Source organism: Cibotium barometz, chromosome 56 (genome assembly GCF_041138505.1).
Source record: "Cibotium barometz isolate CiBa-2024 chromosome 56, ASM4113850v1, whole genome shotgun sequence".
In the NCBI taxonomy this organism is placed as follows: Eukaryota; Viridiplantae; Streptophyta; class Polypodiopsida; order Cyatheales; family Cibotiaceae; genus Cibotium; species Cibotium barometz.
Window position 1 is genome coordinate 2,680,261 of NC_141101.1, and position 5,051 is coordinate 2,685,311.

The window sequence follows — 5,051 nt, forward strand, 5'->3', positions numbered from 1 at the left end:
ACACCTCAGCAGAATGGTGTGGCTGAGAGAAAGAATCGAGTCATATGTGAAGTGGCAAGGGCAATGCTCAATGAAAAGAGCATGCCAGATTACTATTGGGCAGAAGCATGTGCTACTGCAGTGTATATCCTAAACAAAACACCTACAGCAGCCATTCATGGAAGCACACCAGAGATGCGGCTTACAGGTTACAGGCCAGACATTGGACATCTTAAAGTCTTTGGATGCGTAGCTTATGTCCATGTGCCTGACGAAAGAAGACGGAAGTTGGATCCTAAGGCAGAGAAATGTGTATTTGTTGGATATGCACAGGATCGAAAGGCCTACAAATGTTATAACCCTCAAACTAGACAAGTAGTCATCTCACGAGATGTGGTGTTTGATGAGCTTGCTAGTTCGTACAAAGCAAAAGATGAGGGAGTCATTGACTCACTTGAGGCAGATGTGCCTGTGAACTTGCCACAAGCAAGTTCTAGTTCTACTACTATGTCTGGGCCAGCAGCAGCAGAAGCTGAGAGTAGCAGTGTACGTCCATGGTCAGGACGTTTGAGGCATGAGAGTGTGAGCACTGGGAGTAGTGCTATGGATAAAGGCAAGAAGAAAGTCGAAGGAATTGGAATCACAGGTTATGAGTCATCTAGTTCTGAGAGTTTGGATGAGGAGCTCGGCATACCTGTTTTACGCACACCTGGTGCTAGGCAGGACAGATATGTGCCACCACATGCTAGAGTTACAGGTGTATAGAGTGACCCGCATGCATTGCGGAGATCCCAGAGAGTCAGATATCCAGTTGAAAGATTGACATATCGAGATTTTGCTATGCACTATGCATACATGACATCTATGGTAAAGCATGTGGAACCTACATGCTATACAGAGGCTATTGGAGAGCATGTATGTTGATGATTTGATTATCACAGGTGATTGTGGGAAAGGCATTGATGAGGTTAAGGGCTCTTTATGCAAAGAGTTTGATATGAAAGACCTTGGTGATTTAAGGTTCTTTCTTGGCATTGAGGTGATTAGAACAAGCAAGGGTATATGGCTGGTGCAAAGGCAATATGCACTTGACATGCTGGCAAAGTATGGTATGACAGCATGCAAACCAATGTTGACACCACTAGAGCAAAACATGAAGCTTAGGGCTGATTTGGGTGATGAGCTTGATGATATCACCATGTACAGGAAAATGGTTGGTAGCCTTATCTACATGACCATTACGAGGCCAGATCTCAGCTATGCAGTTGGTTTGGTGAGTCAGTTTATGCAGAGTCCTCATAAACCTCACTTGGATGCTGTGAGACATATTCTGAGATACGTCAAAACTACCGTGCATTATGGTCTTTTCTATGAGGCAAATGGTTGCAAATCTGATAAAGAATCATGTATCTAGCAAATGGGAATGTATTGGCAACTCATGTGCAAGCCCTACATTGAATTTTGGAGCAAAGTTGATGCATTTATGTGAGTGGAAAATCACTAGTTTTAAGCCCTCACAAAAACAGAGAAGTGATGCTCATTGTGGATGAAATTAAAGCCGTTTTTTTACAAAAATCATTTAATTGATGGATAGTGTACATGCCTAGGAGTGTTGGGCACCCATATCTATCTTCAATTACCATTATAAACTCTCCCAGGAGCAGGCGGCATAGACAGATGTGCAGAAACAGAGCAATTTTCTCACCATTTTGAAAAGTGGAGGCCAAATTCTACTTGGTTGATTGATTAAATTCAAAACTTGCTTAGAAATTGTGTGATACACATACTTGAGGATGTTGCTATATGATTGGTTGAAGCAATTATGCATTATGGACCTGATTAAACAGGCTGTCTACTGTGATTAGTGAAACAGAGGGTGATTAATCGGCTAATTACTCTCTCAACTTAAACAATTGGTCTAATTCCTTTTACATGGAGTTAGTAGACATCAATGCTAAGATAATGAATGCTTGGCCTCTCAATTTGGACAAGAATCAAAGGAATTAGAGCACTTTTACGACTGGTCTTTTCTGGTTTTATTGGTTTTTCTCAAAACAGAGAAGGGGATTTGATAAATTTGGTATGTACGCACCTTGGTTGGTGTTGATATGCAACATTGAGATTTTTTAGGTGTCAATGCAAGTTATCCACACTTGATTAAACCACTACATTGCAATTTGAAGCCTTGGAAAGTACGCGAAAACAGGGTACCTTGGACTGCGCATGCCAGTTCAATTTGAATCAGAGTGAATTTGTACATCAACAGTGAAGTTCGTTGAAAACTTTGGAGTATCGGGAACACTTATTAGAGTGTGGTTGAGTTGAGGAAGTCTCGTTTACAAATTTGGACGTGTGCGCGGAAGGTGCATTTGCATTGAGCAAATATGTCAGATAACCCAATACAGATTGTGGGTGAGAAGTTGGATAGAAAGAACTTCCAAGCATGGAATTATAAGATTAAAAGCTTTCTGAAAAGAAAAGGGTTTTGGAACCTTGTTATAGGTGCGGAGCTAGAGCGGAACTACCCTAACAACCTACACAACAACAAGTTGTAGCTCATAAGCAATGGTCAGAGAGAGCATACAAAGTTTTGCATTACTTATCTATATGTATCTCAGATGCTATACTCATACATATACTTGATGTTGAGAATCCCAAGGATGCATGGGATACATTGGTAAAGCTGTTTGATATAGCTTTACATTGGTAAAGCTGTTTGAGAATCCCAAGGATGCATGGGATACATTGGTAAAGCTGTTTGATACAGATACTAGTGCTCGTAAGTCTCAGTTGAGACAATAGATTCATAATGTGAAGCGGAAAGGAAGGAGTATCCATGATTATGTTCAAGAGATAAAGAAGTATGCAGATGCATTGGCAACTATCAATGCCCCCATGCCTGATGATGATTTGGTAGACATTACCTTGCATGGTCTTGGCAAGGAGTACAAGTCTTTTGATACATCTATCTCTGTTTGGAGTACAAGTTTACCAGATTTTGATGAGTTGGTTTCACTCTTGCTTGTTGAGGAAATCAAACTCAGTGACTCTTTTCATGATGCATCTACTAGCCATGATGATAATGGCAGAAATTAGGCTTTCTACTCATCACAAAGGGGATTTAGAGGTAGAGGGAGATTTGCATCACGTGGTCGTGGATGGTAGGATAGATCACCACAACAGAATTTTCAGCTTACATATGGTGCTAGAGGTGGTCGTGGATATACACCTCAGAGAGGCAGAGGTAATCCTCGTGGTAGAGGACATTGGCAAGGCCAACAAACATCTATGCAAAATGTGGAATGCCATTATTGTGGGAAATTTGGTCATATGGCACGTGATTGTTTTCACAAACAAAATGATTTGAGAGGGGGTAGAGCACAACATGGTGGACATTATGCACAACATGGTGGAAATTATGCAAATGGTGGTGGAAATTTTGCATCAAGAAGTAATGATGGCAGCGCAAATCACTTGTTTGCCACCCTGAAACATGTTGTGGGATCTATGATGACAAATGGTGAAAGTGATGACACTTGGTATATGGACTCTAGAGCATCAAACCATATGACTTGTCATGGTGAATGGTTTGAGCATATGAAGCCTATGGATGTGAAAGGCTATGTGGAGACAGGAGATGATACCCAACATGCTATCACACATGTTGGAAGTGTACCATTGGTTATGCACAATGGTGAAACAAAGTCTATGGCAGATGTCTTGTATGTGCCTTCTATTACAAAAAGTTTGGCCTCAATTTGGTCAAATGGTGGAACAAGGTTTACAGGTTTGTTTCAATGAGCATGGATGCTTCGTTGAGGATTTCAAAAATGAATGTAGAGTCATTGCCAAAGGTAAGAAAGAAGGCAGGTTATTTAAGTTAGATGCTAGGATTCCTGAGTTGAAATCAGCCATGTTCTCTAAAAGCCGAAATGTGGTACAGGACATGGACATGTGAACATACAAATGTTGGTTAGAGGATCCGGTTGCCTTGCACACGGGCCGCGCGCCTCATGATTCTGACGAAACGAGATTTTCGTCAACTGAACTTTGACAACAGATTTATGATTATTTAATTTTTGCGATTTATTCTTTAAACAGATAATTATTTCATCATACTTCATGAAACAAGATTAACCACATTCACAATCATGAAAACAATTTGGAATTTTTTTGCAAAACATCATTTATTATCAAAAGCTTTCGATATATACATAGAGCATCACGACTCCCAAAAATCACTGCCTCAATCGTATTCGCATAAAGAAGCGAAACTACAAAGGAGACATAACATGGTACACACGATTCATTACAGATAGGGGTGCTGTAATTCTATCTCTAGGGATAAAGCGGCTAAGAAGCCTAAAAACTCGGCATGAAGTTCTAAAGTTCCTGGGTGAATGATCAAAGAGTTGTACATGCTAAACAAGCCCTAGCCTTATCAGAATCATGGCTAAGGAAATATTCTGCCTGAGCCTCTGACGCTGACTGGTACTAACATTAATACATCGTCCTCCACAGAACCACATATACCGACGTCACTCAAGAGGATCAGGAAAGTAAAGACTCTCAAAATGACGTGCGAGTCTCACTCTGCTTACTCGGGTCGTAAGTAGAGTTAATGAGGTGCTCGAATGCAAAGGCTATCATATCCTGCTCTGGGAGAGTTTAGGAATGCCAGAAAGATTTGGGGTATCCATCTATAAATTCCAATTCAATTTATGAGTTTTCAATTTTTGAAGTTCCTTCAACATAATTAACAAGCAAAAACATTATTTTTCCAGATTTACTTTTAAAATTTTTAAGTAATTTCTGCTACGGTTACGTAAATTTACAAACAGCGCTCTCATACCAACTATATCCTCGACAGCTTTTATATCTTTGCGAATTGACTGCATCTGCTACTCCATGTCATCAAGCATCTGTCTAGACATCTCGACCCTAATCAATGGGTCGGACCAAGTTAATGGAGTTAAGAAATCTTGTCCATACAAAGCTTTGAAAGGGCTCATCCCAATACTTCTATGATAAGAAGCATTGTAGGCGAACTTGGCTAGGTGCAGATAGCTTAG